The sequence below is a fragment of the Ambystoma mexicanum genome, chromosome 1p (assembly GCF_040938575.1).
Source record: "Ambystoma mexicanum isolate Mex_15411 chromosome 1p, UKY_AmexF1_1, whole genome shotgun sequence".
Classification (NCBI taxonomy): Eukaryota; Metazoa; Chordata; class Amphibia; order Caudata; family Ambystomatidae; genus Ambystoma; species Ambystoma mexicanum.
The window spans coordinates 1,235,362,445-1,235,385,517 of record NC_090921.1 but is presented as its reverse complement, the minus strand read 5'-3'; the positions used below and the strand labels follow the sequence as shown (position 1 = coordinate 1,235,385,517).

The following is a 23,073-nucleotide window of genomic DNA, read 5'->3' as shown; positions in this document are numbered from 1 at the left end:
AGGACTACAATCGTTCGCATACCCAATCACTGTGTGGTAACCGAGCAGACCTTTGGCCTGTTCAAGGCACGATTTCACTGCCTCATCCGGTCGGGTGGGGCACTCCTCTATAGGCATGAGAAGGTGGCCAAGATCATCATGGCATGTGTAATGCTGCACAATATGTGCATCCGCCAGAACGTGCCCCTGCCCCCTGACATTGACTGCTACCACCCAATGATGATGAAGGGGAAGAAGAAGATGTGGCTGGACATCATCACGGTGCCGATGCACAGGAGGGACGTGCTGTGCGCCAGTCAATGATTGCACAATATTTCTGACACTCATGGCAGCAGAGGGTGACATGATGGTTGGACAGAGGGCACTGGGTGTGGGGGTACATTTACACTATGCACTGTAAATGAATAAATGACACATGCGCAATGATGAATGTCCACTCAGGTCTTGTTTTTCACACAACCGGTGTATTGAATGTAACAATATAAACGTAAGAGACAAAACCCTCCACCACCCTCCCTCCCTCCCTACCCCCACAACTCCCCCACACACCCTCACCCCACTCCCCCTCCCCCACAACTCCCCCATACACCCTCACCCCCCACCTCCTCCCACAACTCGCCCACACACCCTCACTCCCCACACACCCTCATCCCCCACCGCCTCCCCCCACAACTCCCCCACACACCTTCCTCCCTCTGCCCCTCCCCCCACAACTCCCCCACACAAGTCCCATTGAGTCCCCGAAGCCTACATGAGGCTGCCATAACTATTACTCGGCACTCCCTGACACATGTCTGTGTACGGGCCGACCTGCGGAGCGGGCTCTTTTGTGTGGAACTGCAGAACGACGGTGTGGCCGCCTGCAGAGGTAGTGTGGCGGCATGCCCTGCCTCCATGGCATCTGAGATGTGCCCTAACACATGTCGGAGGGCCGAGACCTCCTCGCAGAGGCGACTGGTGTTGTCTGTGATAGATCTCACCAGGGAGGCAGTGTTGTCCGTAATGGACCGGCGTAGTGCAGCTAACTCCGTACGCCACTCCTCTCTGGCCTGCCTGTTGTACTGTACGAACTCACGCATGAATGCAGTTAGCAGGTCAGCCTGCTGCAGGCCTGCAGGTGCACCCATGTATGTATTGGGCCCCTGGCTGTCATGGCCATCCTGCTCAGCCTCCCCAACACTGGAAACTGGATCTAAGTGTCCCTCTGTGTGGTCATGGCCCGACTGCTCTGTGGTGCTGCCGTTCCCGGTATCGAACGATGATACTTGGGGGGATGCAAGTTGAGTTGGGGTATGGACCACATACATTATATCGTCCTCCATGGTGCCCCAGATGTCCTCCTCTGTGTTATCAACAGTGATGGGTGCCGTGGCTGCCACCTCCCCAGCCACACTCGACTCCTCCGAATGTGATGGCTCGCTGGTATCATCAGGCTGACCAGTGGGTGGAGGTGGTGGTGGTGCTGTGCCTTCCACGGGCCTTGGTGGCAGAGGTGCAATGGGTACCTGCGGTGGCTTGGATGCTGGTACACGGCGCCCACTGGCTTGTCCCCTCGAGGTTGACGGCCAGTTGCTGTCCTCCTGGGACCTATTCCCGGGTGTGGCCTGTGCAGGGGTGCCTTCCTGCCCATCGCTGTCATGGTCAGTGCCTGTGGGGGTGGAAATGAGGGACGGCATGAGTGATGTTTTGATAGGCATCATACATACATTGGGGCAATTGCTCATCCACACAATTGGGGGTAATAGGCATTTGTGTTTGGAAGGGCACATCATTTGATACATGGGTGGTAAATGCAGGCATATGTCGGCATCAGTCATGTTGGCCAGGAACAGTGCTGTCTGACTTGCATACTATTTTGCACATGCACGCTGTAGTTCCTCGTGGAATTTTCTACTTTGTGTGGTATGTTTCATGTACGATTTTGCCTTACAACAGGCATCTGCATGTGTCTGTCAAGCATCGGCCTACTTTACGGGGAGTCTGTGTGTGTGTGGGCGGCCATAGCGTGACTCTTCGGACTGACATTGGGGTTGACTTTCATCAGATTTGGCATAGCAGTGTTTACTTTGGACACTCACCTCCATCAGCCGATGTTGTGGCCCCACACTCCATCTCGCCCACACCTTCGATGTATTCCGTCCCAATCATGCTTGCACATATGTCCTCCCACGGGGTGAGCTTTATAGGGGAACTGGGACCTCCTCCTGTTTCCATGGCCTGGCTTCGATTGATGGAGAGGATGTTGCGCACCCTTAGGCGCAGGTCGTCCCATCGCTTACGGCAGTCTTTTACTGTGCGTGGTATGTTGCCCACAGCACTAACCTTCTGGGCAACAAGTGCTGAGATCTCTTTTTTTCTTAGCACTGCCTCTCTCCTCATGTTGCTGGAGAGGACTGTGGCAGCATATTCATGCAGGGTGTCCACAAGCATCTGGAGCTCATCCTCGTTAAATCGTTCCTTTCTCAGGCGGGCAGCTCCCTTCTTCAGGGCCTTGGGCATTGTGGTCTTGGAGGTGGTTGTTTCCTGACAATCAGCAGTGTCCCAGGGGTCCTTTGTGGTGACAATGGCAATGGATTGTGTTTTTAAAGATGGCTGCTGTGCATTTTCCCGTTCCTGTGCGATGACGTTACTTCCGGTTCCGCTTATTAGCAGTGACCGTAAATAGCAGTGACCACTAATTACGGTCAACGCTATTTACGGTCACTGCTAATGATGCATTGGACAATGTCAGTAGTGTTATCTGCGCTATGCTTGATGCCAGTAAGGGCTTTTTGGGAGCCTTTTGCGCCATGGTGCTAGGTACCTTACCGGCATGGCGTAAAGCTCGTGCCCGCAAAGTCGTACTAGTCCTCTATTAGCGGACTGGTTCCAGTACGGACGCGCTATTTGCGCCATGCTGGTAAGGGACGTTATTTACCTCAAAACTCGGAATGAGGGCCTTTGTCTCACTGGGTCACTCTGTTTGAAAACCGCAAGCAGGGGTTTCACACATTCACAGTGTGCACAGCGTTTCACACAGCTGGGTGCAAACGTCTGTTTCACAATGTCAAAACTTCAGTAATGTGTTAAGGACTTTCGATTGTACCTATGGCCTCTTGGTCCTTGTAGTTTTCTTTTTCCCAATATTCAATACATTCTCTTTGTTCATAAGGGGGGTACCAGCCATAGACCTTCGACCAGGTGCCCACGTGGCGCTGGACCACTCTATCTCTGGTACTGATGTGTTCATAAAAGACCTCTTGTCTAATTATCTTCTTACTGTTGCCACTGCAACCTTGAGCTCAACCCAGTTTGGGTGACTATCAGCTCCTTCTGACTCACTGGCTGTGCGGAGCTCGTTGGTGGTTCCTTTGCCACGGGAGCCAAGGATGGTACCACGATGGCTACCTCGTCTCCCCGCCCTGGCTATCAGTGCGGGAGGGTGCCATGTAACGCTGACATCCATCACACCATGGGCCAGCTGCAATTCTCAGTCATTTGTTTCTTTCATCTGAGGTTTTGCGGGCTTGGGTTGAAAAGGGCAAGGACAATCTTCTCCTTGACGTCCTTTCAGGTCTCGCCGCCTTTCTTCTCTGTTTGAGCTGCTGTCCTGGAATGGCTGCTTCCTCGTGTGTTTGGCCTTGCTTGGAGTGTGCTCTTGTACTCTGCCTCTTATCCCAATGGGGAAGGGAAAGGGTAGTCAAGTGTGTGTAGTTGTCAGGTATTGCCTGACTTTTGCCTGACCCTTGTTTTGGGACATTTCAGGTAAACGGCACGGGTATTAGTCCGTCGTCGTTCATGCTGTGGGAAAGCTTTTGTGTTAGAAAAGGGGGTGGGGGTTGAGTTTTTAAGTATACTTCCAGGCATGATAGAGAAAAGGTGTCACAAGAAGTCGATACCGCGTCTCAACCTTCAGTGTCCCACTTCCACTCCCTGAGGACCTCCCCATCCAGGCGATCCTCCTGCACTGGTCCACCCCCAGGAACTGGATCCAATAACGATGGCCGGGTCCTGGCCACCTGGATGACAGATCCCCGGGGACTAGTAAGTGAGACACCTTCAGGTTTCTCACACTTCCGACCATTGTATTTCTTGTTATAAAACTGCTGTTCATAGTCCATTCAGATGTCAGCCTCTCGATCAGAGCTAATCCACTGTTCTGTTTGATTTGTGCTCACCCAGCTGCAATAAACAGCGTTGCTTCTTGGCCAGTTTTTGCTCCATTTTTTTAGTACATGGTTTTTTATTATGCACTAATTAGCAGATCCCTTAATACAGGGGTATGTTTGTCCTTTTATCTGTTCCATGCGCATACTGTTCTGTTTAAAGCAATCATGGAAAAATCCAATAGTTGCTTGCATAGGCATCAGATAGGCATTTGCTAGGAGCTTCCACAATATGGCCCCTTCTCTCCTTTAAGAATTGTTTTTGCCCAAGAGCTGCACCAACAAGGTGGCTCAAAACAATTTTAAAGGAGAGAGACGGGGTACCGACCTTGGACAAAGCTTAAGAATAGCGGGATACTTAATTGAATCTTGGTTGTTACACCTGTCCTAGGGAAAGCTGTAAAGACACTATATAGCTGAAGCCAGTCGACAAAAAGAAGGGGAGAGACTTTATAATTTGAAGGTCAGTTCGCAATAATTGATGCTTTTAAGGGTCTTATTGGACTGTTGTGTGGTCACTTAATAAGTAAATAGTTAGGAACATAATAGGAGCCAATATGTTAAATAGTTTCTAACTGTATTTAAAGATTTTCTTTTTGCATGGTCTTGAGCCAATCTATATTCACATAAACACTGGTGATCAAATTGGTTTAGATATAGAATCAAAGGTAGTGAGCGTGTATACTTGATGCCTCATTCTTAAGGATTTTAGATGCTTGACTGCTTGACTGCCTGGCGTTTTACCTTTGGTGATGTAGACTGGTTAGCTTCAACTTTCCAACCTTAGCCCAAAGGACATTTTAAAAGTCACTAATTACATTTTGTGTTTTCGCCCTTTTATTCATCTTTCCTGCACTGTTTTGCGTCCTGCAGTATAAACCCAGAGTGTGCAATCTATATAACACTAGACAGCTTTATGTTTGTACAAGCCTTGAAGTTTTGGGTACATAGTGTATTTATTAGTTACCTGCATGTAGCGAAGTAGAGTACCTACCTTGGACATATTTTTGGCGGGACCTCCTGTATTATTGTTTGGATGTCACTGCTTCTGACTCACAACTTTGAAGAGTATAGCCTTTCAAAGTAGAGATGAGGGAGGTATACAATTCACCTCTCATCTGTTTTACAGTAATGGCTCATGATTTTTTTAATGGAATGGGCACAAAAATTTCCCATGAATATGTTCGAGTTACTGAGCATAGTGTGGAATCCCGAACCAACAAAGCGAGATTCACACGGGTTCTCCTTCCTGAAAAATGTCTATAATAATTGGTTAAAATTGTGTATTTTACACCACCCTTTCTGTGATAAATTAGATAAAAAGCCACACAATTTACAATCGGTCTGTAGGTTAGCACACACAAAAATACTATAGATCACAAACATTGCATAGGAGAATTTTCTTGAGCATTGTCCAATGCATTTTCATAATGTCCTTGCCCCCAATATTGGCAAGTATTCTGCCAGCACAAATAAAACGTGTTCATGCTATTTGTGGCCATACATGTCCATACTGGCTCCACCAATGTATGACAGTATTTGCACATAAGACTATACTCCTTGCCCTTAAGGCCAGTAATGAAACGATTAGAAAACCATTCTTGCTCTTCCATTATATTCCAGTGTCACCATGTAAGAACATACTCCTGTTGGCTTTGCCCATAATACCAGTAACACATGCCATGCCACTGTCAAAAACATGGTTGCACTCACTGCTTCAGTGTAGGACAGTATGGGCATGCATGAATGGTCATCATATTGGCTCTGCCCATGATACCATTGAACATGCTTTGTCGACTGTTAGAAAACATATACAGGCTGCACGCACAAATGAACAACTGATACAGATATGGACACTCATCATGTTGGCTTTGCCCATAACGGCAGTAAAATATGTCATACCTCTGTCAAAAAACACGTGAATACTGGCTGCACCAATGTAGGTCAGTATGGCAACATAAAAACATTCATCATATTGGGTTTGTCAATAATGGCAATAAAAGAAATTGCATGTCATTGTCAGAAACATAGCCATAATGGCCTGCATCGATGCAGCCAGTATGGCAGACCACTCATCCTGTTGATTTTGTCCTGAATGCCAGTAAATAACACAATCCTACGGTAAGAAGTACATACTGCTTGCACCAATGACCCCCCACCCACATCTATGTGCACTCATCATGTTGCCTGTGTCCATAATGCCAGTGAAAATGCTATGCCCACTTTAAGAAAACATGTCAATTCTGTCTGTACCATGGTATTCTCCACTCCAATCCTGCACCCCCTTGAACGAACACTCATATTAGCTATACCTATGATGCTAGAAAAAAATGCTTCTGTAAACAACGAAAATAACTATGCAGGCAGCCACCACACCAGCACCCCCTCAACAGAGGCTTGCTTCTAGTTGGCCTTTTCTATTGCACACACATGTATACATGGACTTATACAACATACATGCCATTTCATCACATGTGCACCCATACAATATACACACAAGCTCTTTCACATGCATGCCCATACAACACAACATGCACTGCATTCACATGCACACCCAAACAAATCCATGCATCCATACATAGGGCCTCATCACAAGTGGGGTGGTAACCCCGGCGGTAAGACTTCTGGGGCTTTTAGTGTTACCGCCGAACCCCCCGGCGCTATTGGCGCCCTGTCACGGGTTTGGTTGAACGGTAAGTCCCCATTCCCCATTGGGCCGATTCAGGAATTCCTTATTCCCCATTGGGTCTAATGGGGAGTGTTCGGCACTATTATGGCCGGCGCTATTACCGCCGGTGGTAATGATGCAGATTTGCCCCCGGATCAGAGCTGGGGGTAAATCTGCCAAGCCCCTGATTTGGCAGACCCTTAAACGTGGCGGTAATAGCGTTACCGCCACATTTAAGTGTTAACGCCAAACTCGTGATGAGGCTGATAACGTTTTTTCTTGCCTTGAGCACTGTGCTCCAGACACCGCCTCAGCAACACATCACCCCCCGCGATGGACCTCCTGGTCCCACACATAACACAAACAGGAACACAGATGCAGTGTCAGCTTTCTGGTTCCTGTACATGTGCAGTTGAACCACTGCACCACCATGTCACTGCTCAGGCTCTGTAAATATGGGGGAGGCACTGGACCACCCCCTTTGCACTTTTGGCCATCTAGTTAACCCATCCTGCATTCCCAAGGAGGCATGCAGGGCTGGCAGAACCAAATGCCTGTGGCCTTGCATGTCCCATTGGCCATACATGCTGGGGATTTGAACTTGTGGAAGGGAAACGTTTCACTACACAGTCAAAAGACAGCGATGGGCAGGACATACTGTTTTCACTGGGATTACTTTTTCCCTCCATAATGGGTGGCGGGTCAGCACCCCATCAGCCATTAGGGACCAGCCGCAGCTGTTTTAGCTTTATTAATGAGACACTGATTGGCCCAACTGTAGTATAGGTTTGGGTATACCGCCTATTTGCCTTGTATCTCATCTGACCAGCATCGGTTTCATAACACCAAGTTTCACTGTGCCTCCAAAATGCTACATTAATTTGGATAGAAACTAGGAACAAAGCCCAAGAATAAACTTGCACGATCTGACATTGGCCCTCATTACGAGTTCGGAGGTAGCCATGGTGCTATTGCAGCATGGCTGCCTCCAAAACGGGCTCCATTACCGGGTTCCTGCAATGGGGACTTACCGGGTCATTCCGACATAGGAGGACCCGGTAATTCCTCCTTGCAGGAACCATTCCCCATTCCCATTTGAGCCCACATAGGGCTCAATGGGAATGGGGAGGGAGGTAACAACGGGCACATTACAAGTGTACCGTTGTTACCTCCCTCTTCCCTGGCGGTTTTACCAGACGTCTGATCCGCATCCCGCAAAGGGAACCTTGTAATCGGCGCTGATGGAATGAAGGGGGCCGGTCCCGTACCCCTTCATTCCGTGAGCGCCAGGGTCGTAATGAGGCCCATTGACTCCCTAAAAGATTTTCACAGTACTTTTTGCGTTCATTATGTCTTGGTACAGAAGGGCCTCTCCACTGAAAGAACTGGGTAATGTAATCTAAAATCTGTAATCTAGCTATAGTTTAGCTCATAATGATTAGGTCTTATGGAGTAAATTGGGGAACAACCTGTTAGGATGAAGAGCATTTTCCATCACTGAAAGCGTGTGTGCTAGAGCTGAAAAGCACGCACCTGCAGTGAATTTATAAAGTTACGAACAGTGTTTCCAAGACATATGTCTTGATGGTGAGGATTTATTTATTTATTTGCATTTTCAAAGCGCTCACACAGCCCAGAGGCATGGAGGCGCTGTTACCACGATATGTCTTAGTTGGGTATTTATAACGCGCTATATACCCAGAGGTTTCTAAGCGCGGACCGGGCATCGAACCTGTGTTGCTTTGTGTCGTCTTGTTTCCAAGGCCAGCACGTTGCCGCTGGGATGTCTTATTAAAAACAATTACATTTGCATTTACTGGCATGAGGCAATGCGTGAGTGTATGCATCAGTGTGCAAGAATCATGTGTATACGGTCTCTGGCGCCCACCTTTCATGCTTCGCCGCCGCTCCATCTGCAAGGCATGTATGATGCAGGAGGGGTCGCCCCCACCGGTACAGTTCATTTGGTGGAGTCACTGCTTTCCATCAGACACTGGTGCAATATCTTGCTCCTTTATGCGAAGCACACTGTGGCTGTGTTCAACATTAGCGCTGTGGAAAGAAAAAAAAAAGATGTGTGTTTTGATTTGGCAGCATTTAAATAATAATTGCATTTTGGAGTATATTATTTCCCCGAAACTGCATTCAGTGTTATTTTGTAAAACTGTATCACTGCCAGTTCTCAGTAGCTACATTTTGTCAACTAACTTACAGCCATACCTTTCAATGTATCCAGAGAGGCTACTGTCAAGAGCATATCCATGTTCAGAACAAAGTACAGCAGTGTTTTTCAACAAAATGATTAGCGTGGCAGAAATGACATCACACATCTTTTGATCCAATGTGGTACCACAAGAAGGGCTATCCCATAACCTTTGACCCATAATGAACACACATCTGCCACAGGGAAGCTTGTGTCTCCAGCATAGCAATAAACAGTACTTGATAACAGGAGCAAATGGGTGGTAAATCTCACAACTAAAGCTACACTACCCGAGCAACAGCAAAGGGGTAGCCTTAGCTACCGCTGGTATCCCTGATGTGCCTAGTATTAATTTAGGCGGGCATCATAATACACATCTCAATTCTAATTTAGATCATCATCACAGCACAGAGAAGCACATGCTAACAACTCCACTTCATTATTTATTTCACTTGTCAGTGTGCCTGTGCGCAGCGTATGCAGGATGTGTAAAAGTCATGCAGGAACAATGTAAGATTTCTTTTATGTAGGTAGGTTTTGGAGGAAGTTTTGAAGAATTGATGGTCCCCTGCGCAACTAGTTGGTTAATTTGATTTGTCCAATGTGTCCTACAGCCTATAACATGGTTTGCCTGGGATCCAAAAACTCCAAAGTTTCCCAGTGATAATAAGTATGGGTGAACATGCAAACCTTGTTTGGGAATGTTGTTGGAGAATGGTTGGAACCATTCATTTCCTGTTTATCGGTTTGAAAGAAGTTAGCAACTCTTGGTTCGTGTTCACATAGAAGGTTTATTTGTTGGTAAATAGCACGTATGCTAGGTGCATGTGAGAAAAAAGCCAAAACGTGTTTCGACCTGAGTCTTTATCAAGGCGCAGGGCAAGTGGTGGTCGCTCCTTATTAAGGGCGTCTGGGTCCTAAGTGTTCGAGGAATGTCCGTTCAGATTGGATACTCAGCTGCCGACCTGAACGGACATTGCTTGAACACTTAAGAACCAGACGCCCTTAATAAGGACCAACCACCACTTGCCCTCCGCCTTGAAAAAGACTCAGGTCGAAACACGTGTTGCCTTTTTTCTCACATGCACCTAGCATACGTGCTAGGCCAATTGGATATTTACCAACAAATAAACCTTACATATGAACACGAACCAAGAGTTGCCAACTTCTTTCAAACCGATAAACAGGAAATGAATGGTTCCAACCATTCTCCAGCAACATTCCCAAACAAGGTTTGCATGTTCACCCATACATGTTTTTATGTACCGTGTGATTTGATTTTTTTATATTTGTTTGAGGAGCGGAGGCAAGCGTCAACATTTCCGAACCCAGCGACACAGTCGTTCCATCAAAAAACCCCACCAGCATTTTTGCCTGCATGCAAGTTTGATCGGGATTCCTAGGGAATCTTTTTTTTCCACCTGCAAAAGGCAGACGGATTCCATAGGAATTCATGTAAATGCTATCTGTCCTCTATGGACATGGCAGGCGGGATGCACCATTCGTTTTGTCACAGATGTACATCTAACACAGAAACACTGGTCCGCTGGGATTTACATGCTGTAGATGCACCTATGTCAAAACATATAAAAATAGCACAGAGGGGACTGCTTGCTTGTAAGTGCAGTCCCCTACGTGCAATTTGCAGGTCCATTCAGAATGAAGCCGAGCATGCCAGGAACCAGGGTCGGCCTTAGGGCAGTGCTTCCCGGGCGACCACCGAGTGTGCCATTAGCACCCCACCACACCAGCCCGGGGGAGTCTTTCAAGCTCTTCCCCGAGCTGCCACGGTGGGAGAATGTGCAGCAGGCACCGTTTTGAAATTAAACGCACCCCGCTCTCGGGAGCGGACTGGATTTAATAGCAATAGGGCGCTGCAGCGCCTATTGAAAAATGTAGCACCCCGCATGACCAGGGGAGCGCCGGGGAGGAGTGGGTGTGCCAAAGGTTTGTTTTGCTGGCCAGGACGCTGCAGCCTCTAAGGCCGGCCCTGCCAGTAACCCAGCAAACATTTTCAATCATTCTCCAAGGAAATGCAATCTTCACCTTTAAAAAATGTTTTTTACAATATAAACATTATAATAAAGGCACAGTATTCTATATTATAAGTAGGTATCCTTCATAGGCCAGTTTGGAACTTCGATAGCATTGATCAGTTAACTCTTTGTTTCGGTGTGTAGATATAGGCATCGGATGTCCCCAGTCTACTGGTCCCAAGATAGGTCAGTTAGCTTGGTGAATTCGCACCAATTATCAGAATGCTTACAACTGCGAGAAAATATCTTACTAAAACAATTTTAGGTGTCACATTTAGTACACCTATCAAACAATTCAATTAGTTAAAAATCAGGTTAGAGCGTGTGCGAGAGAGAGAGAGATCTTGGAATATGTTTGCAATTTGTCAAGTAAGTCCATCATTTTACCCACCATAAAAAGATAGATTAGGTCATTCACTTGAGAAAAATGCCTTTATCAAATCAATAACACATAACTCGCCCCAACAGCACACGAGGACTCACATCGATCCGATATGCACACCCAAGCTCAGCGCACGGTGAAAACCAAACTGAAGCTGAAAACAGGACATCACCTTTTCTCACTTTCCTACCCCCTCTTCACACTACTAACCCCCCCCCCCCCCACCCACTCCTTGTTTGTAGATCCGCCTGTGCACCTGGGGACCAATTCCGTTGGTGATGGTGTGCGGTACAAACACCTTTAACATTAACATTAATATTAAATTGATCAGAAATCTCAGAGAGTTTAGCGCTCCCAGATCCTGCATGTGACGTGCAGTCACAGGTTTAAATCCTGGAAGGAATCAATACATGGAGTGTCATTAACCTTGATAATAATAGTGACTAATAGCACCTATTATTAGTGTGCTCAGGGTGGAAGGAATATGGCATGACAAACTATTTTAAAAGGCAATATAATTACCGAGTTTGATTTCTTCTACAGTAGAACATTGAAATTCCCAAACCTTTTCAGATCAGAATGACATCTTCCCATCTTCATGTCAGCTTCCTATAATGTGCTTTTAGGGGAACACTTAATGAACCACCTGCCGATTGGCACTAACCCCTCTTATGCCTCACCAGGCACATCAATGCAGGCACTGAACTCACTCACAAAATCACCCACATATCAAAGGGCGAGGTGGAGCTCCCAGCTGTCTTCTCGGAGTAACTTATGCAACGGGCACAGACACTGCAGCGATCTGACATAGCCATAAGGAGTCCTGGCAACATATGCGATCTAACTGGCTCAAAAGTATTGCTCGTAAAAAAAAGAAAAAAAATGCAAACGGTTTTGATTGATTTTACAGTTTGTGTAATGTCACCCCACGTGGGATTGGTATGTCCAGACACGGGCCCTACAGCTGGTGGGCCTAGAGACCCAAGCTACAGCACCAGCACACTGTTAATGCCCAATGAGGCTGAAATACGACTAGGGCCGTGGGTGGTCTCATGCAGAAGGCATGTGACACAGCAGTTTGGGCAGGACTGTCCATTTTGGTGTGGGCCGTAACCTGATTTACATATGGTCTTTCCCTTTCCTTAATTGCATGATAGGCTGAAAAAGAACAGTCTCAAGGGTAGGGTTGCCAAGAGCAATGCCAAAGGTTATGATTAATTCAAACCATTGCTGTCATCAAACTGGTTTTCCACCAGCCATTGACCGTATTTATTAAAGACACACCTATGAGCAATCCGTATCAGACACCCCGGCCCAATATTTCAACAGCGTTTTAGGGCCTTGCAGGAAGGCTTTTGTAAACCCAGTTTGACCATGATGTGGATTATTGTAGGTTCATGATGTCTTGGCAGAATGTTGCTAGCACAGAGACCAAGCTTGTTTTATATGGCGCTTCTGACCACAGGTAGTCACTAGTGGCCAAACAATTTGCAATTATGTTATAGCCACTGAATTATTTTTAAATTGTTGTGTTGTAAAGTTTCTATGTGAAGTACACGAACAGGGATTGCCTGTGATGTGGCAGGATTGCTATGCTATGCAGGATTGCTATGCTATGTTATGCTAAGCTATGTTATGCACTACTATGCTATGCTATGCAATGCAATTCTATACTATGGTATGCTACGTTAGGCTCTCCCGTACAGTTAGGCATCAGACCCTCCATGTCACCTCCCTCTGCCTTCATCTGCCTGCTTTACCCACAGCGCCTCGGACAGGCCCAAACCCCTCCTAGATTAGAGGACACGTCAGCCCTTCACTGCCACTTATTCGCTACAAATATAACCATAGCACCATATATGGGAGATAACAGTAGGGTTTCTACGAATACCGTTATCCATAATATGTGCCCGCAGGGCTGCCTCACAAGTGAGATGTCGACAGTTCTTGCCAAATGTCTGCAATATTGTGCCAAGTAACACCCCATTGTGAAAGTCCCATACCATGGCGTGTGACTGGGCACCAGTTTGCATTTTCATTTTAACATTCATGCCCGTTTCTTTGTTACACTTAGTTTAGGAAGCTTGTGTTTCATTTGTTTGCGTTTCCTTTTCATTTCAGTTGCTTGTGGCTGCCGCTCGCGATGTTCATTTTCCGCTCATCCTGCACGTCTGTTCTTGCTGCCCACTTGCCACCAGCCTTTTGATTGGCTACTGTGGGGTCTTGTATGGCTGCAATCTGTGCTCGAGTGGATTCTCTGCAGGTACAGCTGCTAGGGGCGCCCTGCTTTTAACTGTGACCTTATTTTATTTGGTTGTTTGAATTTATTTTAAATGATTTGGTTTAGTTTGCTTCTATTTCCTTTAAGCTATGGGCTAGTCCTATGGTGAGGCGTGTGACTGGACGGCAGTTTGCATTTTCATTTTTTCATTCATGCTTATTTCTTCATAATACTCATTTTAGTTACCTTTTTAGGTTTCCTTATATTGTGTTTCCTTTTCATTAGAGTTCCTTGTAGCCGGGCTTCCAGCTGGAGGGTGCCTGGCCTCCTCTGGAGCCTCAGAGTCTCGTGCCCGGCCACTGTCTATGTTTATTTTCCTTTCTGACATGCACTCATTCGGAGGAGTCTGTTCTTGCTGCCCACTTTCCACCAGTTTTCTGATTGCCTAGGGGCATTATTTAATGTGCACATCTGGCTAGCGCCAGCATCAGAAGTTCAGCGGATGAGCGCAGCAGGAACGCGCCTTGTGCATCAAAGTCTTGCCAAAGTCAAGCCCGTCTGTGCCCGTCCATGACTCCGATGGGCCGCAGGCAGAATGTTGTACTGGTGACTCGAGAGGATTCTAGGGGAATTATTTGGACACCAAAAAGGTTTGCCCTGTTGATTACTTAAAAAGTTTTATGTTCAATGCATGCTTGCTAGTGTTGCACGCTGCTGATTGTTATGATCTGCTGGCTGATCTTTCGCCTGACCAAACCTGTGTAACTGAAACCTGGCTGCAGGATTCATTGTGTCCATCCGTGGTACAGGCTTTACCTGCTAATTTTAAGGTCCTTCGTTTGGATAGAATCTCATCCCACCCTTGTGGTAATTTAACTTTAATTTATAAATCCTGTTTTGTCTGTACAGTGGTCCCGAATTCGCAACAGGTCAAACTGAAGCTTTATTGGTGCAGTTCTCTTTATCGCACCCCTCTCGCCAATCCTACTTTTTATACTGCTTTCCTTAAACTGGTGGCTGATCTAAGGACACAGTATACTAACCTACTGATTGTGTTATATTTTAATGTCAGGCCGAATGACGCATCTGATCACCAAGCTCCCCCAAAGATCTCAGCCTTGAGTGATCTAGGCCTTCAGCAGTTGGCACTGTGCCAACTCATTAGTTAGGCAACACGTTAGATTTAGTTTTAGCTACGGTTTTCCCAGCAATACATATACCTTGGGCAGATCATTTTATTAATCCTTTCTTCATTGTGAGCAATACTCTAATAAATCGTCAGCTTGTTATCCTCAATTGTGAAAATGGCGTCTTGTCGAGACCACTCAGATTTCCACTGAAAGTATGGACTGTTGTGTGAATGCACAAGCTGTGGATTTAGTTACCCTCTCACAAGGTTTTAGTGTGACCGGTGACCTTCCTCCTCCAAGCGGTGTACACGCTCTTCCGAGCCATGGTTTAACCCTCACCTGGCGGAATTTAGGCTCTCTCAGAGACAGGCAGAGCGAAAATGGTGATGGCTTATTGGTTAGATGCTAAGGCCTCCTTTCAGCAGACTACGACCATTTATCACAAAGCCAATTGTGAGGCAAAGTGTGCTTTCTACACTGCTCGGGTGGAGTCTCCTCTTAACCAACCTAAAGAGCTCTTCAACCTGGTGCGCTCTTTTATCTCCACCACCTCCTCCTCAACTGCTATTATGCCTTTGCAAGCTCTTTCTGACTATCATTCCTCCTATTTTACTGGAAGTATTGTGACTATTCGAGATAAAATTCTTTCTTCAGGTCTTAGGTCTGCCAATCATAAGCCCGCGAAAGTAGCCTCCAACCCAGTCCATCTCTGGGATAGTTTTCTTGTCTTTGTGCCAGATGATGTTATAGCTGCTACGAACCGTATGAAATCTGCTTCTTCTTAGAGTCCATTCCTCTTTTTACTCTTACAGGGATTATGTCTTATATTGCCCGCATAATCACTCAGGCTGTTAATCATTCCTTTACATTTGGCACTATTCTTTCCCCCTTGAAACATGCTTTGGGGATTGCTTTATTGAAGAAACCTTATTGGATCCGACTCTTCCCGCTAACGTTCGCCCTATTGCTCTTCTTCCTGTCTTCATGAAAGTGTTGGAATCTTTGGTCACCACTTTGCTTAAATGTTCATTTTCTCTTTAAACCTTTTAAGTCGAGCTTCCGCCCCAGTCCTGGCACAGAAACTGTGCTTGTTTCTGTAGTGGATGATGTTACAGAAATTTATGATCAGGGCGATATTGGAGCACTTGTTTTGCTTGACCTTTCCGCCACATTTGACACTATTGAGCATACCATCTTGCTTAACCGTCTGGCTACAGCCGTTGTTGCTGGCACAGTGCTGGTTCAGCTCCTTTTTGTCGAATCAGGCCCAAACGCTCTCGCTTTCTCCTTATAGCTCTGCTGCGGCTCTCTTGGTCTGTGGATTCTTACAGGGCTCTGCCCTTTCACCCATTTTGTTCTACGTCTAAATTCAGCCACTTGTTAAGCTTGTAAAATCCTGTGGCTTTCTTTGCTATTATTACGATGACGACACTCAGATCATTATTCATCTGGATATCACACAACCCCAGATTGCTCTCCATCTCTGGCTTTGCTTAGAGGCCATGGGGAATTGGATGAATGACAAATGGCTGAGGTTGAACGGAGACAATAATGAGGTGCTGGTCATGGGTTCTCCATCAGCTGCCTCTTTCAGGACGCCTTCTTGTTGGCCTTCCTCACTAGGAACCCTTCCAGTCCGTGTCTCTGTGGTAAAAGATCTTGGCTATGAAATTTTTGCCTCTTGGTCCGCCGAACCTCAAATTAGCACGGTCTGTCAATTTGGCTATTTAAGTTTAAATCATTTGGAAAGTCCTTCTGGACCTTCGAGCTCACATGCCTGCTCCAGGGGTTGCTTCTTCAGTTTTTGGAACTATGGACCACTGTAACTCCCTTTTTCTTGCACAGCCAATGTATCTTATTCACCCTCTTCAGGTTTCGCAGAACTTGGCTGCTAGAGTTGCTACTCAATCCCGCCATCAATGATGTGCCTCTCCTCTTCTAAATTCACTTTATTGGTTGCCGGTTCTGAGTCTCATTCATTTCAATCATTGTGCATTGTCCACCGTGCCTTCTATGGGACTGGTACAGAATATCTTCTATCCAGGTTTCCCCATACATTCCGACTCGTGATCTCTGGTCCCAAGATTACTCCCTATTTCAGGTTTCTCGTTTTAGATGCTCAGGCATTGGAGGGTACGCTTTATCAGTAGCTGCTACCACTCTGTGGAATCAGCTACCATGCTCTCTCTGTGCTACTTTGGGTCATTTTGCATTTCACCACAGTTCAAACATGTTTTTGTTTTGATACAGGTTTCTGTGCTTAGTTGCTGTTACTGTTTGGGTTTATTCCAGCACCATGATGCCTTCAGGGGTGTACGTTTGCGCTCTGCAAATAAACTTAACACACCATAACATAACATTCCATTAATTAATTTAATTTGAAAGCATATTAAGATCACTATACAAAAGTTGACAGATGAAGAAAAGGACGTCAACACATTGCCTACAACATGTTGTTTTTGTTTGCATTGAATATAGTTACAAAAACATTAGGAGCAGAATACATTTTAAAATAATGCCACTTTCTTCTCTTTTAAAAGAATGCCCTACACATATTTTGAGCCCCTCCTCAACCCTTTTTATCAGCATTCTCTCTGCCTCTCTGTCCGCAAGTACCTCTTTTGTGTCTGTTTTGGCAACCCCAGAGCAAACCAACCACACACCCATCCCAGAACTGCCCTCCCTTTGCGCTTGTGTAGCGCTGCTTGGACTTTGGCAGGAGAATCACAGAATGATTCTCACAAATTTCAATGCAAATTAGTTCCCACTCAATAGAAGAATATCCTTAATGAAAAGCACTTTACTCTAAAGAATGAAGGGACCAAAAACCGAAATTTTGAATAATGGAAAGAAAACGGAGGAAACCACTTATGGACAGATAAGCAAAAAAAATTACTCTTTACACAGATCGCATTGCTAGTACCTCAACTCAACATAAATAATTATTTTAAATTATAAATGAAGCTAATAAGCATTACACTCTGTCCCAACGAGTGGTTCCCGCTGAACACCTAGGCCTTCATGTTGCTCCTCGCACCACCTGACTCGCTAGACGCTGTCCGCCCCTCTCCTCCCGCCACTGGGTATAGCTGTACCCCTCCTGTGTCCCGCTCTGTATCCTGACTCCCGCTGTACATCTGTTACCATTGAAAAGTGCTCTGTTATGCATCTGTAATGCTGGACACCTCTGTAAAGCGCTCCGTTATGTTTCTGTATTGGTGTATACCTCTGTAAAGCGATGCATTGCTTCTTGAAGCTAGGTCTGTGCTCAATAAATACCATCATAATAATAATAATACAAATAATAATAGCTATACAGCAACACACTGGCTGCTTATTTTCACACACGGTTCATGATAGTCAAGACTGATTACCGAATAAACAATTCCCTGGAATCCATAATGGAGGATTTCCTCGTAAACTGTGGTAATCTGGAAACATTGAACTCACTACCGCATGTATACACTTTACCCCCTGTAATGAAGTGACCTCTAGGCTTCTTGTAGGTTGCTTCAGGTTAAAATAATGAAGAAGATATCAAGTCATTTTACAATTGTACCAAAGCAGTAACACAAGTAGACAAAAGTATTCTTAAAGGCTGGCTGTGTAGTGAATAGATTGCAGTGATGAGCCAACATATGTGCTTAGGAAATGTATGTACTATGGATGATTCCACAATGTACTTTAGCAGAGCTGGGTCCCATAAGCAGGAAGGCTTTTCCAGTGTGTTGCAGTTGGAAATTCAAAACTGAACCATGGAGGTGAATCAAAGAAAGGCTTGATTGGCCCAAGACCCCAGGAGGTCGAGGCCACTGGGGGCCTGAATGTTCGAGCAATGGTTACAAAACGTGTGAAAAGAACAAAACTCCTGTCTTAAACGAGAAACGAGAGCATCAAAGACATCAGAAGTTTCAAATTTATAGTATTTTAAATGCAGAAGGACTCTAAAACATGGTCTACAGTCACGTGGTCAGATGAAAATAGACATTGGGAAGACAAAGTATGCCTATACTCCCTCATATTCTCCAGCACAGAGAACATTTCTAAGGCCCAGTTCAAAGCCTTAATTGACTAGTAGACTGCAAGTGTGATGATAGATGTCAGGCTAATTGGTGGGAAGCTATGGTTATGACCAGACCACCAGCACCTGGATGGCAGCTTGCATGCTGCTGACATAGGTGGAATGTTACAGAGGGGTACAATTATAGAGGGCCAATGGGACGTTGTGTATTTGATGATGTTCATAGAAACCTGCACAAGAGGAGGGCTTAGTTGCCCCTGTCAGGAACCCAATCACCTTCCCTGAAAAGTATGGAACGTATACCTATATGTTCCCGGTAAGCCTATCACCTTCCCAAGTAGGTTTTTGTAGTTTGCAAAGTAGGGAGACATCAATGATGACGAGTTTTTACTATACTTGTTGTATCTTTTATGAAATTTGCTGAGTGTGACGATCGAGCAAGATCATTGATGTTCGCTGCACTCCCTGTTTCAGATAATTGATATTAAAACAGATGCACTTTGCCAGCTTCCTGAATCAATTTGATTATTGATGTTTGAGTATATTCTGCATCTCCATCCATCTCAAAGTATTGCTATCTCGTCTTAAAGGGCTAGGTCGGACACCGCAGTTCAAGTGGCTTGCCTGGGCTGCATCCCCAGTTACCTGATGATTCTCTCCCCTCACCAATGCACCAACCAGCACCATCCACGACATGACCTACTGATGTCAGAGTGGCCCAGGTAAGATTTTATTTACCAAATAGGTAAACCCTACATATGCTCATTGCAATGAGTGTGAAACAACAGGAAGCTGAAAAACAGCAGGATAATATTTATTCACAAGGAATAAAGGTACTCGTGCAGTACTGTTTTCCAATGACCGAGCACCGAAACTGTCAGCATGCTCATGCTGTTGGGTGATGTACATTCAGCAACTATCAAACACCAAAAAGAAAACATAGAACTTGTTGCAACACCTGCCCACAAAGTACCAGGCCCATGTTAACTTCCCTCTTCTTTGTGAAGGCTAACACAAGTCAAGATCGGGGTTTACTTAGGCCTTGTAAACTGAGGGAAGAGAGGGCTATGAATTGGGGAATGGTCATTATCACAAGTGACAATGACCCTTCACGAAGCCTATAAAGTTATTATCACATGCAGTAGAGCAAATGCAACCTAAAGCATTTGTATTGCTCGGTAATTAATTAAGCATTCAAATAGCAACAATAAACTTTACGCTTTTTGTGTTTTATTGCTTTTCCTTAGTTTTCAGAATAGAGTCTATCTACACAGCCGGAGACAATTTTTAGTGTACTGCTTGTCAGGCAGCTGGACAAGTCAGAATGTTTAGAATAAGGTTTATACTAGAGATTATAGGCTGCATTCCAGGCTTCCTGATTGGCTAAAAGGAAGTCAATAATGGAATCCATGCGCTAATTAAGCTCTGTAGACCTGGTCCCAGGGCCGTATACGGCATTGTGAGCTGTGAAGACTGTGTTAAAGGCTTGAGCGAAGTGAGGGCTTTTAATAAAGTGTATGACCCATGATGCATACCATGGCCTGAAAACAAGGAGAAAACAAATGGGATTAAAAAAAGGAGAAAGGGTAGCAGACATCTTTCAGTCTACGTTCAAGTGTGGACGTGGTTGTATTGGGCGTTTTTGTAAACAGTTTCGCCATTAGGAGGCGAGGTTGCATTGTTAGTGTAGTGGTACGAGTGGTCATTTTGTAGGCGAAGGTGGGCAGGAAAGAAAAAAGAAATGTGCGTCACGGACACAAGCAGGCCTGAGGACTGACATTTCAAGTTATTTCTTCATGGGGCTCATTGGATGTTGCAGGGCCGTACAGCAGTCCTGGAAGCTGAGTCCTAAGGCAGCACAGAGCTGGGCTGTGTGCGATGTGGACCACAAAGAGGCCTGCCGGCTGAGGTGAGAAACGCAGTGACCAATCTGCGGGCTCTAACGGCTCTTAAAGCACTGAGTCTGGCCAATCACAGCACAGAATACAAGTTCCAAGGAACTAATATCAGTTATACAATATATGTATAAATCATATGGAGGAAAACATTACATTGCCCCTTGCGCTGCAGTCTTCTCTCTTACTGCTTTATGAAATGCCGTTCTTTGTATATTATTATTATAAACACATGTTAAGGTTTGCGGTCCGGACAGAACTCATCTCAAATGTCCCTTTGAGTCCATTAATAAAGAGCTGCTATATTAGTTACAGATCATGCTTGCACCGTACGGAAAACATCTATCTCAGGGCCGTCATTTCACCAAAATGCCAGGGGTAGAAGGAGTAACATCACACGACCCTTGACCTCCCTGATGATGTCACAGGAGGTGGGAATTTCACCCTTTGCCAAGTGACATCACAGGAAGTGATGTTATTTGACCCCACCCCAAAATGACATCACAGGAAGTGGTGGCACATAACCTTTCACCACTTCACATCACCGGAAGTGGCATCAGATAGCATCGTCCCTCAGCGCACTTAGAAAAATATGGTTACGATATCACTGTAATGTGACATACATTTCATACAAGAATGGATAATCATATGTAGCATTATTATCGGTGTGTAAAAGCCCATGTTACCACGGGAAGTGTATGAGCCCATATCCCCTCTTTATGTGGATCTGCCCTGTTATGTCAGCATTATTACAGAACGAAATCACATTCAGAGCCACCTCAGCAAATAAAAATAGAAGAGAAGTCTCTTCTTAGATAACAAATAGTCCTAACATAAGCAGAGCAATTCCAACACTTATCAGATCCAACTCAGACACTAAATGAAAATCTATATCCAAAGAAGTGATGGGTGGAAGGTTTTGAATACATCTTAATCACTGGCACTGCACTGGGCAAAATTCTACATCACCGTTTTTTAACCCCAATTGAAGATCATAAAGAAGAGATCTTGCCAAGATGAATAGCTGGATTACTGTCACCTAATTGTGGCCAAAGAAGCCCCAAGTTGGCTGTGACCTTACAAAACAAGAACTGACAAAAAGCCAACATTTTTGGATTTTGTGTAGGCATGGGAGACATATTTTCCAGACACTGCTGTGATGGTACTGTCTAACCATGAGCAGATGGCAAATATTAGCATATGTGCATATTATGACACTGCCTGGCAAATTTCTAATGCCACAACCAGAGCCACACCTGTTGGTTATTAACAGGAATTCCGTGCAAATAACAGATGCAAGGAGCCAAGGCCGCATATTTCTTATAAATTAAGAGGCTGAAGGCACATTTGGCCAAGACGTTTTTATTATGGCCGGAGCTGGTTTATAATTTAAATGGAGTCATTACCTTTGAGAGGGTTGTAATGGGTGGGAATGGCCATACTGAGTAGTACAGCAAATTGATGGTTGAAAATCCCAAATACCCACCGGTGATGTGCCCAGCCGCACATTCCATCTCTCCACTACCTTCATGTCCCACAACAATAGCTTGAGCTGATAAGCAGAGTTAGCAGCACCACCTAAAAGCCAACATCTAAAAGAGCGGGTTCAGTTTGTTGACCAGCGTGTAACGTCTGTGGGGTGACTGCAAACGTGGACAAATCAGACTGCAAGGTTTGCCCTTTTGGCCAGCGCCTTATGGGAAAGATGTCACCAAGCTGGGAGCTAGAGACCCGAGTTCTTCTCTAGTCCCTGTATCTACCAAAGGCGTGTGTGCAGTTAGAAAAGTGCCACCCCATGTTAAGGAATTAGATGCTTCTATTTAAAGAGGCATGTTATCTGAAAATCTCTCGTGCTCCAAAAGGTAGACTGAAACATTCGGATGGAACCATGCAAGAGAACGTGCATTTCCATTGCTAGGTCTTATTTCTAGCTAATATATCAGTCTTTATGTCTCAGACGGTGACAGCTTTTACAGTCAGTTTAAAGTGCTTCGCTCTGTCTACGTAAGGGTTGCAATTGCGGACACAGGAGTGCACTTGGACATCGCCACTAAACGCCCAGGAACTATACTCATTCCAGAGGCTAGCCTGCATCAATGTTCCCAAGAATGCATGGAAATAGAAAATGCTAATGTCTGCATCTATTAAGGTAGGTCTACTTCAAACAGTCCAATCACAGCAACAGTGAAAACATAAGGTAAAACCGGCAAGGCTACCTCTATACCGGCAAGAAAGTCCAGCACCCGTGAATGGGCAATTACCGGGGTATTCTGGCCCCGCTGGACCCAGCAATTGCCCTTTTGCGGGTGCCAGAGCCGGTAGATCCCCACTACCATGAGCCCCATAGGGCTCAATGGGAATGGGGATGCCTG

At 45.5% G+C, this 23,073-nt stretch overlaps 1 protein-coding gene across 1 annotated transcript in view; it reads right to left on the bottom strand.

Annotated features, from left to right (window-relative positions):
• LOC138452344 (G protein-activated inward rectifier potassium channel 4-like) overlaps window positions 1-23,073 on the bottom strand; it is an 855,022-nt gene that overhangs the window by 508,031 nt on the left and 323,918 nt on the right. Inside the window, exon 2 of the mRNA XM_069604965.1 lies at window positions 8,702-8,865. The gene's annotated coding sequence lies outside the window, so the exon portion shown is untranslated. The remainder of the gene's footprint in view (window positions 1-8,701; window positions 8,866-23,073) is intronic.